Genomic DNA, 13,290 nt, shown 5'->3' with positions numbered 1-13,290 from the left:
TTAATAATTTAATTACTTAAGTATATAATAATTTATGAATTATGTATTTTAATATTTAATTATTAAATATTTATTTAACATTATTTATATAATATTACATAATGATCTAATTACTATTATTTAATAAATATCATTTAGTTAATTAATTGCTATTTAGTAATTAATATTATGTGTTATTATTTAATACTATTATAAATTATTTAAAAAATTAAGTACATAAAATTACAAGCATTTTTAAATTCTCAAATAATTACATAATTTATTAAAACATAAATTATTATTTTCTACAAATTAATTAATTTTTATTCATTTCCAATCACTTAACTTTTTCAAAGCAATTATTTGTCAATGTATTGTCTAGGGTAAAATTATTAGTTGTCAATTTCTTGGAACGCATCATCTAGATATCAGAATAACATTCTTTGCATTAAGATGTCAGAAAAAGCAAAAAAATCACAACTTTTCATTCAGAGGTGAGTTGCTTTCCAAAGGTGAGAGATCAGTGCAAACATTCATGCCCTAAGACTTTCCGCTCGGGTGATGTAATCAGTCAAAGACCTCCCCTCCATTGGTTTAATATGCTAAAATCGGTTTGTATGTGATATTATATATATGTAATTTTTTACTAGATTTGTTCTGTTCTTTTATGAGCTAGTTCCTTGTGTCTAACTTATTTGGACAAAGACCTCTCCTCACTAAAAAAATTTACACTTTGACAGGATTCTGGCTTCCAATTTCCAGTTCATGGTTGTAATCAAGTTTTTTAAAAAAGACCAGGAAACAGAACCGGTCAGGGGGCCGATTTTCGGTTAAGCGGTTCAACCGTTTGGGTCAAATGGTTTGACTTGTGATGTCATAAATAAATTAAAAATAAAAATGTATTTATAAATAATAAAAAATAACATAAAATTAAATAAAATACAGAAAAAATACACAATAAACTATCTAAATATAAAAATAATACAGTACAAAATACATAGAAAATATAAAAAATTTCTAAAAATACACAAAAAACACAAAAAACATTAACAAATACAGAAATTCTACAGCTATGGTGCATGTTGAGGATGCTAGGTAGATGGTATTGGTTTATGGGTGCAATTCAGCCAGCACATGAACTTAATACGGAAACATGTCACTTTGCTCAAGCCAATATTCCTTGATTCAGTTGATTGTATTATTATGAAGAATTGAAATATTAAAAAATAACAAAATTTGAAATTCATGAATGAACAGCCATGGTATCATATTGAGTTTTCAAATAAAAAGGATATGCCAACTGGTAGTTAATTGGGACAAATAAAAAGAATCCAAAACAACACAGGGTATGCGACCAAAGTGGTAGTTAATTAACACAACCAATAACTAATAATGCAGTCCCACAATTAAGCAAAAAATTCAACTCACTGCTGGCTGCCGCAGTCCTTGTCTCCTTGTTGCTGTTGCCAACTGCCAATTGCTACTGTGGTAGCGTATTAGAAGTTAGAATGAAAATGAACTTTTGTTCTAACCCTAACTTGTAAGACTTAGGAATCGGGGGACATGAGTGTCCTATTTTTTGTTTTTCATTTTTTTTTAATCCAACGAAAATAAAATTCGTAACCCGCAAACCGCGGTCCAGGTTGAATGGTTTAGCGGTTCGACTGCCCAAGCTAGCGGTTTTTTAATTTTTTCAACGGTTATTTAGGCATTAACGGTTTATAGTATAATCGGACCCGAGGGGGCTGAATGGTTATCCGTTTTTCCGGTCTAACCATCTGGTCCAGTCTGATTTTGAAAACCATGGTTGTAATTTCTAGTTTTGATAAATTTCAAAAATGTTTCTTACATTGAAAGTTTTACGTAGAGGTTAAAGCAAGGTTCAAAGTATTGATATACCCCTGTGTATGGGAACAAAAAAACATATGCCCCTGTTTTTTTTTTTCAAAAATTGTTTTTTGTATACCTTTTTATATATATTTTGTATTAAAAAAGAGAGGGGTCCTGTGGGACCCAAAAGTTATTTGAAATTTTGATCCTTGGGTCGAATGTATAATGGTCCTCTCCTTTTTGGTTTTGGGAAAATAATAAGGGACAATAAATAAAAAAACTTAGATCATTAGTAAGTTTGGTAAAAACATTGTAGAAGTAGAAAGGTAAGGCAGGGGAGCTAAGCTCATCGAAAGATCAAAACAGAACTACAAAATATTAGGGGGTGCTTATATATAGTTTAGTTAAGCGCATAGTAGGCTTTCTTATTGAAACTGAATTGGTCCTTTGATTTTTGTAAAATTCCAAACCAAAATAGAATCAAAATTAATCGGTTAGTCGATTGAATGATTCAATTTTTGATTGGTTTGGTTATTCGATTTTTAGTTTTTTATATTTATAATATATCTATATTACTGTAAAAAGTATGAATAACAGAATAAGGTCTCAAAATTCTTTAAATTTTTTACTAAATATTCCTCTTTTTGAATTTGGTCCTCTCTATTGTGAGCAAGACTCAAAATATCGATATGCCTGATATGCTGGTAGGGGAATATTAGGTGAATCGATACACATTTTTGTGCCTTTTTTATTTTTTTTGAAACCGGTTCAGGGGGGCCGGTTTAGGGCTCCTCTACCCCCTGAACCGGTCAGACCCCCGATACACCCACTATAGGGGTGTATCGGAAGGGTCCCGGAATGATACATATTGGCCAATACGGGCCGATACGTGTCGATAATTTGAACCTTGATTGTGAGGGCCAAAAATGTAATTTAAATTCTATTATTCAATTCATTGAATTTCCTCTCATTAAGTCCCATATTTAAGGCATTAGATCTCATTCTCTATCATTAAATACTTTGTATTTCTCAACATTACATTCAACTAACTTAATCTATGCACAATAGTTTTAATAGTATAAATCCTATATTTTTAAAATTCACTAAAAAATGAAATTCTTTTTTTCCCATTTACGTGGTGGGTAAGCATTTCACCCATTCGAGTCAAATGGGCAAACCCATGATGCCATGATTAAATTGTAAAAATTTAAAAATAGATAAAAATACAAAAAAAAAAGAAAATTGTAGAAAATTTTGGGCACCTATCTAATATTATATATTGGTCATATTAAACAAAAACAAGTATGGTAAATTTTTATTAATAGTGAAAATTGAATATAAAATTTAAAATCAGCTAGAGTAAAACCACTTTCTTATTTGGATGAATTGAGTCAATCCATGATGTCATAGCTAAACAGTAATATTTTAAACATAGAAAACCATAAAGAATTATGGTAAAATACAAGGAGTTATAGAATGATTTTGGACACAACTCTAATATTATATATTAATGATATTAAATAAAAATAAGTGTGATAAACAAGAATTATTTTTATTAATGATATAAATGGAATGCAAAATTCAAAATTGATTAAAAAACAAAAGCATTTCGTATCTAGGTGGTGGGTTAATGGTCTAATCTTTTGGGTCAAATGGCTTAGCCCATATTGTCATAATTAAGTAAAAATATTTAGATATAGATAGAAACATAAAATTATAGAAATTTGCTGATAAAAAAACATAAAATTATAGAAATTGTGTAGAAAACATATATTTAACATATTCAACAAAAATAAATGTGAATAGAAGTACTTATATTAACCGTGAAGATGGAATACAAAATTTAAAATCAACCCAAAAGCAAAAATGTTTTTCCATCTAGGTTGTGGGTTAGCAATTCAACTATTAAGGTCAAATTGGTTAAACTATGATGCTATAATTAAATAATAAAGTTCTAGAAAATATATAGAATTATAGGATAGTTTGGGGACATATCTAATTTTATATAATCACAATGTTAAAATAAAGTATGATAAATAATAATTCTTTTTATTAATGATGGAAATGAAATACGCAAATTAGAAAAAAAAAAGAATTGATGTTTAATCCATGACCACATTAACTAGGTCAATTGGTTGAATGCTTTAATTATGTTAACCAAGTTAATTGCTTTTTGTAGGCAAATAGTTCAGTGGTAAATAGATCTAGAATTTTGGTTGAATGATAGGTAAATCAATCTTGATTTAACGACATGATAAGAGACTGATATTCTAATAATCGGTTGGAATTACATTTCCCTCCCAATCGAACAAATCAACTTGTGATGTCGTAAATTAAATAATTAAAAGGTTATAAAATTATTGCAAAATTCACATAGCATGTCTTTAATATTATATAATATGCATATTAAACAAAAATATATTTGAAAAATGAAAATATTGTTATTAAAAATGGAAATGGATAAAAAAACAGAGTTAATGTCTTACACATGGCCTATTGACTTGGTCAAATAGGACATGATTTAACTAGGATTATTTACAAAATGGTAAAAACCGACCAAACCGGTTTGACTTGAGCTGATGGTGGTCGGTTTTGGTTTTAAAATATAGATAAACCAATTGACTGATTCGGGTTTCGGTTCATGAGTTTGTAAACCAAGTAAAACCAACCTGAACCAAGGACATCAATGTGGAACATTACTTAGCCTACCTCCTTAAAATGAAAAATGATTTCTCTCTCTCATTTAGTCATTTCCCACTTTCCCACCTCCTAATGCCTAATGAAAATTCAAAAAAATACAAAAACTCTTTTCTAACCAAGATCCTCGTCCTAGCCCATGGACCTAGGCATAGTACAAATGTGAATTACTCATTAAATAGTATCCATATTATTAAACATCAATCTAACTCCTCTAATATCCTTTCTTCTATTTTTTATTAGTATTTTTATTACTTTATGGTTTGATTTTGAAATAAAATATCAATTGATCAAGTAAAGTTTTTTTATTACTTATGAAAGTTATTTTCATATAGATTTAACTCTACCATCAACAAACAATAATTAATAAAAGATATGCATAGAATCTCAGAATGAACTTTTCGTTTAACACAAATTCATTTTCATTTGGAGTCTCGAGAAGAATGTAAAAATAAATGAGTCAAAGCAAAAACAAAGAAATCTCGGTCCAGTTTAAACCGACGAAACCGAGCATCCAATAGCTACTATGAGTTGGTTTTTTGCTATTTTGCATCAGTTTCGATTGGTATAATAGTCAACTCGCGATGTTCCGTTCGGTTGACAAAATTCTGTACAACCAAACTAAACTGACGCATGTACAGCCCTAGGTTCAACCAGTAAGGTAATATATATATATATATATATTAATTCGATTGGATTAGTGCGAGTAAATTTTTACGTCAGAGCACCCATTTTCTATTAATTATATAAATTGTTAGATGATTATTTAATTATATATAATTATCTAATTATATAAATATATTGTTATATAATTATTTAATTATATAAATATATAATAGTTATTATATAATTATAAATTTTATTATTATAATTATCTAATTATATAAATATATAATAGTTATTATAAATATTGTTAATAATTAGATATTTAACCGTTCAAACCGTTTGAATAGTTTTGACCATTTTTATTTTTTTTGTGAGAACGGGTCAACCGTTTGACCCAGTAACCAGACCCCTGACAGGTTCATTCTCTGGGTCAATTTTAAAAACCACGATATTATGTCATTCGTGCATGTGACTCATATGACTCGAAAATGGAACCATTCTGGCCACTGATTTTTGGGTCAACAGTTCAATCGGCCGGTTTAAACGGATGACCCGTTCTAACAACAAAAATAAAAAAAATAAAAAATGACCAATTAAAAACGGATGACTCATATGGTAATGGGTTGTTGACCGATTCAATGGTTTTTGGCCAGTGACTGGGATTGGGGTAAAATGGAATTGGTAGCCTAGGCAGTTCCCAATTAAAAAAAAATAAAAAAGGATAACCTGTTTTGACAACAAAAATTATGGGAAAAAATTGAGTATGTGAGGTCCATTAAAAAGTACCATACATGTTAAGTCATTCGAGTGTGTGACTCAAACGAACTGAAAATGGAATCGTTCTCGCCACCGGTTTTCAGGTTGACGATTCGATTGTTCAATTCGAACGGATGGCCCATTCTGACAACAAAAATTAGAAAAACAAAAAAACAACAAAAAATCATTAAACGGGTCAATGGTTCGACCGCTCGAGTCAATGGGTCGTTGACTGATTCAAGGATTTTTTGCCAGGGACCGGGTCAATGGTCAATGGTTTGATTGCTCGAGTCAATGGGTCGTTGATTGATTCAATAGTTTTTGGCCAGGGACCGAGTCAAAGGATCAATAGGTCGACGGTTCCATTTTGACAACAAAAATTATAGGAAAAAACCGAGTTTGTGAGGTCCATTAAGTAGTACCATATGTGTTATGTCATTCGAGCGTGTGACTCATACAACTCGAAAATGGAACCGTTTTGGTTGCCGGTTTTTGGGTCGATGGTTCGATTGTTCAATTTGAATGGACAACTCATTTTGACAATAAAAAATTACAGAACCGTTATGGCCATTGGTTTCTGGGTTGACGGTTTGATCGTCCAATTCGAACGGATGATCCATTCTAACAACAAAAATTACAGGCAAAAAATTGACTGTGTGAGGTCCATTAAGCAGTATCATACGTGTTATGTCATTTGAGTATGCGACTCATACAACCCAAAAATGGAACTGTTATGGTCACTGGTTTTCGGGTTGATGGTTCAACCATCCGGTTCGAACGAATGGCCCATTCTGACAACAAAACATAAAAAATAAAAAAAAAATGGCCAAAAACCATCGAACGGGTTAACGATTCTACCACTTGGGTCAATGGGTCGTTGGCCGATTCAACGGTTTTTGGCCAGGGATTGGGATTGGGGTAAAACAGAATTGGTTGCTTGGACGGTTCCCAATTAAAAAAATAAAAAAATGGATGACCCGTTTTGACAAAAAAATTACAAGCAAAAAATTGTGTGTGAGGTCCATTAAGTAGTACCATACGTGTTATGCCATTCGAGCTTGTGACTCATATGATTTGAAAACGGAACCGTTGTAGCCACCAGTTCTCGGGTCGATGGTTCGAATGGAAGGCCCGTTTTGACAACAAAAGTTAAACAAATAAAAAAAGACTAAAAACCATTGAATGGGTCAGCGGTTCAACCGCTTGGGTCAATGGGTCGTTGACCAATTCAATGATTTTCGGCTAGGGACCAAGACTAAGATAAAACAGAATTGGTTACCTAAATGATTCCCAATTAAAAAAAAAATGGCCAAAAAACTATTGAACATGTCAATAAATCAACAATTCGACCACTCAAATCAATCGATTATTATTTGATTTAACGTTTTTTGGCCAGGAACGGAATCAATGAGTCAATGGGTCGACAGTCCTTCGCAGGGCCCCTCCGCTAGTCTAATTGTTGATCAAGTTAATCGTTTTTGTTTTTTGTGCAACAAAGTGGTTTGGATTGCTTCATATTAAAATATTTGTTTGGATGACAAGCCAATCAATTTGATTGTTCGATTCAATCACAAGATGAAAACATTGATATAAAAGTTTAAACCATACTATAAGTTGAAAGGTAACAAATCCACTAGTATGCCATGCTTCAATTAAACGACTTTATTACATAAGTTTTGATGAAAAATGCTGAAATTTTATGACTAGAATAAACATAAGCTTGAAGGACATTTGTATAGTAATAATTCATGGTTTCATAAACAAGAGTTATTTTATTAGTGATGAAATATAATGCAAAATTTAAAATTGACTTAAAAAAGTAAAACTTATTTTTCATCCAGATGATATGTTATTAGTTCAATCATCCAATTCAAATGGGTTAATTCACGATGCCATATCTAAATGATCGATTTTGTAGAAAAGTTTGGCCCATCTCTAATATTGTATAACCGTAATATTAAATAATAAGTATTCTATGTAAGAATTATTTTTAAAAGCCAACTACAATGCATTTCAAATATTTGTTGCATGTTAAATTAAAATTTCAATCAATCACAAAAAAGATGCCACATGGTCTATTTTCTTTTCATTGGTTCATGCTTCACAATGTGTACTTACCATTGAAGACTTCAACAATTTTAGAGATTCAATTATAATGTTGCTTTATTACTGTGTTTTCTTTTTCTTCATGGGGAAGTTCATGCACCATAGATTTTGTTTTATTTTTATTCATGATCAAAATGGAATACGCAATTTAAAATTTTCTTAGAAATAAAATATTTTTATGCTCGGGTGGTACATAAAAAATTCAACCATCTTGATCAGCCCATGTTTTCATATAAATAATAAAAATTTGAAAATAGATAAATTACACAAAATCATAGAAAAATATGAGAAATATATAGAAAATGTTAGACTATAATATCAGAAAGACTTAACATAAAAAAACTTATAACCAATCAACTGATTGATATCATCAGATGTTATTTCTCAAATATGGTATCATTGACCCTTTAGATAGCATAAGGTTCAAACAAATTGTTTTTAATATTGGGTAGGGCAGTATATGCGACATAATGATCAATATTAGAGATATATTATAGATTTGTAGTGTGTGTGTGTGTCAAGTGTTTTTTGTATATGCACAACCACCAGGTGCTTTTTGTGCAACTAATCATGAGTTTCCTCAATAACATAGACATTGAAGATTCAAGTGTAACATAAAATTAAAAAATTTGGAGACAAAAATTTCATGGAACCAAAAGATATGGCCAAGATGTCAATGCCACAATTGAAAGACTAAATTATTCATTAGGATAAGACTCGATCTAGCACAACAAACCTTGTTCAAATGTTTGGTCAAAAAGATAAACTCCATCAACCTCATGTCAAAAGTTTTGTAAAAGAACTAACATATAATAGATTTTTGTATAATTGAGGTACATGATGGACAAAGCCCAAGGTAAGATTGTAGGTAAGTTTGACTTCACCTAGACTAGAAATTGGAATCTAAAATCCACTAGCCACAGTAATCTTACCTTTCACTGGAATTAACTTATATAAGGTGAAGAATTTAGGCATACCAGTCATGTGGGCACTAGACCTATAATCTATAATCCATAAGTTATTAGGGGAAGAATAAGAAAGTGTTCCACTCCTTTTAAGTTGCATTAAGGAGTTTATTCATTATATCAGAAGTCCTAAGGAGAAGGTGGAATAGAAGTATGCTGAACATCATTGCCAATAATGGCCAAATGGGCATTAACTATTTTCCTAGTCTTAAACCTTTTTGGTTTCAAATGTGGATTTAGTTTCCAACATTTATTTTTGGTATGTTTAAGCCTTTTATAGTACTCACATATCACATCTTGAGACTTTCATTGATAATGTGTGTACTTGAGCTCTTCTTGGGTCTTTAGATGACATAAAGGTTGAATGCTCAATCACTAGAGATTGCATCATAGCAACCCTTCTACTCTCCTCCCCTTACACTAGTGAATAGGTGGTTGCAAGAGAAACAATGTTTATACTAAGAATATGTTTCCTTGTGGGATCAAACTTAGAATTCAAGCCAGTTAGGAAATCAAAGACTTTGTTTCTCCTCAATATACTTTCAATGCTTTCTCATTGCTTTGGGATCCTTCCATTATAGGGCCTTCAAGTGATCAATTTCTTCCCAAAGTGATTGTAGAAAAGAAAAATTCATGGTCACCTTTCTTTCCTCCTGATTCATACTATAAGCCTTTTTCTGAAGCTGATATATTCTATTTGTATTTTTAGCCTAGGAGTAGCGGTAGCAATCCTATTCCAAATATCTTTGACAATGGAGAGGAACATATAGTTATGGGCAATTTTGGCTTTGGTTTTGAGTTCACATCTTTGGCTATAATGAATTCCAACTTACCTTTTCTTGTGATAATAAGCTTAAGGGGTATTTTGTAGTGTAGATGAGAAATTAGGTGGTGTATTTTCATCCACACCACAATAGGATAGTTGTTCTGAACTATGGATTGAACAACACCACACCCTCATATGCATTTTGCAAGGTGTTGTGCATTTCAGTCCACACCCTATATTTTGATTCCATGCATCTCACTACAACAAGTGAGGTGATCTCTGTTGTTAATCACAAAGAAGCAATATTTTAGTTTTTAGTAATATACATAATAAATATATTAATAAATTGCTAAGAGTAATTTATGAAATTAATATTTCTAAATTTAAATACAATTCAAAAATTAATAAATATTATAAAAATAAAAAATCATTAGAATGCTAGAAGTACTAATTTTATATAAAAATAATACTTAATAAAATATACACATATTCAATTAAAAATGTACATTACATAAAATACTGTATAACAAAAAATATTTTATTTTTAATAATATATACAACAAAAAATGTGGGATAGATTTTCAGGGTAAAACATCCCACTGCAAAGCATGGGACCACTCTTGTTAAGAAATTATATGGAAGAGTGGGTCAATCCACAATAAAACTCGTGGGTGAGAAATTGGCCAATAGCAAAGTTTTTCCACAATCGAGTCAAGTGCTCTGATACTGAGTAAGAAAAAGAGGTTGCTTTAAAATATGGGTGTGTCCCTTGAAATAAGCATTTGAAGAAATTGCAATATTGCCTTATTTAGGCGCCCAAATCTTACACTATAGATTCTCAATACAACCAAAGAGAATTCTAATTCAAAGAATATAATATATATTTTTTTTTGGGGGGGGGATGGGTTGATCAGAATAGTGGACTTCCCAATATTAGTGTAGTGCTTGCTAATGTAAATCTATATTTTACAATGGTGTATAATATGGTTTCTATTACAATTCCATATAGGAAAAACTATTTACTATCATGTTAAGTCCGTATCCATGATCATGGATATGTGATACAACATGTACGTATCCCATGAGTTGTATTTATTGACACGATACACTCTCATATCGAGCCATATCGCTTCATATCAATAGATACAGTTTGATATGCACCAAACACATCGGTGCCTAGTTCATGAAACCGTATATTGATTACTTTTTGATTGTTTTATAATTTTTATAAAAATTAAAAATTATAATTATAAAAACTAAAATAAATAATTTAATTTTTAAACATTCCAAAAAATTTAATAAGAATTAAAAATTAAAAAAATAATATATTTTATCTAACCTTAAATGATTTATATGCTTTACACAAAATTATGTAACATGGACAGTCCTGAGAATCAGTGCCTTAGAGTTTGATTTGGCAAGATGAAGAAACAATACTTGTGGATGCATCTATAGAAAAGTATCTTATATATATATCTATTAATAGGAAATGGGTGCTCTTTGCATCCAGGAAATTGAATCTATTCGTACGAGTAGATCCTACGTGCGAGCACTTATTTCCTCTCTCTCTCTCTATATAGTAATTAATATATAAGATAACAGTAATTATTGATTATTATAGTAATTAATTACTATAATTTAATAATTACTGAGTATTACAGTAATTTAATAAATATATAATTAGTGATTATAATTATTAATTACTGTTATTATAAATATTGTTAATAATTAGATATTTACTTTAATTTTACTTTAAATTAAAATTATAAACATTTCTATTAAAAAATACTGTTAATAAATTTAGTAACCCGATTTTAATAATTACTGATCATTTCAGTAATTTAATAAATATATAATTAGTGATTATAATTAATAATTACTGTTATTATAAATATTGTTAATAAATAGATATTCACCTTAATTTTACTTTAAATTAAAATTATAAATACTGTTATTAATAAATACTGTTAATAAATTTAGTAATTATTGCTATATTAAAAATAATAAAAAATATTATTAAAAGTATTGTTATTGATTATTTAATAAAATAATATAATTATTGACTATTAGTGATAAATACTGTTAATTTAATTTAATTTTGGTAATTATTAATAAATCCTATTTATAAATTTAATAATATTGTTATATTAAAAATAACTAAATAATATTATTAAAACTATAATTAATGATTATTTAATTAAATAGTATAATTATTTACTATTATTGATAAATGTTGTTAATAACGTTCTGACAATCGACGGTTCGATCGTCCTGTTCAAACGGATGGCCTATTCTGACAGCAGAAATTACATGCAAAAAATTACGAAACCATTCTGGCCACTGGTTTTCGGGTTGACGGTTCGATCATCCGTTTCAAACGGACAATTTGTTTTGACAACAAAAATTATAGGTAAAAAATCAAGTTTGTGAGGTCAATTAAGTAGTATCATATGTGTTATGTAATTCGAGCGTGTGACTCATATGACCTGAAAACGGAACCGTTCTCGTTACCGATTCACCAGTTCGATTCGACGGATGGCTTGTTCTGACAACAAAAAGTTACAAGCAAAAAATTACAGAACCATTATGGCCACCGATTTTCGGGTCGACGGTTCAATCATTCGATTCGAACGGACAACTCATTTTGACAACAAAAATTATAGGCAAAAAATTGAGTGTGAGGTCCATTGAGCAGTATCATACATGTTATGTCATTTGAGCGCGACTTATATGACCCAAAAATGGAACCGTTCTGGCCACCAGCTTTTGGGTTGAGAATTCGACCGTTCGGTTCGAACGGATAACCCGTTCTGACAACAAAAATTAAAAAAAAAACAAAAAAAAAAACTAAAAACCATTGAATGGGTCAACGGATTGATGGTTTGACCACTCAGGTCAATGGGTCATTGACCGATTCAATGGTTTTTGTCTAAGGACCGGGATTGGGGTACAACAGAACTGGTTGCCTGGACGGTTCCCAATTAAAAAAAATTGAGTGTATGAGGTTTATTGAGCAATACCATATGTGTTATGTCATTCGAGTGTGTGACTCATGACCTGAAAACAGAACCGTTCTGGCCATTGGTTTTCGGGTCAACGGTTCGACTATTCAGATCAAACGGATGGCCCGTTTTGACAATAAAAATAAAAAAAACGACTAAACCATTGAACGGATCAACGGTTTGACCATCCGGGTCAATGAGTCATTGATCGATTCAACAATTTTTGACTAGAGACCAAACTTAAGATAAAGCAGAATCAATTGCCTGAATGATTTCCAATTAAAAAAAATAAGAAAAATGGCTAAAAACTATTGAATAAATTAACGGGTCGATAATTTGACTGTTCGGGTCAATGGATGATTAACCGATTCAACGGTTAGTCAACGGATCGACGGTTCCATTGGCCCCTCCGAAAACTATTTAAACAGTACATATTTTGTGGAACTTCTACATTACAAACCTACACAAAGGTCTTCAAATTTATCTTTGTTATTAATAACATTTTATAAGAAAAAATGACATTTGTTGTCAAATTAGGTATATTATCTTTGTTATTAATAACATTTTATAAGAAAAAATGACA

The sequence above is a fragment of the Nelumbo lutea genome, chromosome 1 (genome assembly GCF_056320005.1).
Source record: "Nelumbo lutea isolate HS-2025 chromosome 1, American lotus-T2T, whole genome shotgun sequence".
Lineage (NCBI taxonomy): Eukaryota > Viridiplantae > Streptophyta > Magnoliopsida > Proteales > Nelumbonaceae > Nelumbo > Nelumbo lutea.
This window is presented reverse-complemented; position numbering follows the sequence as displayed.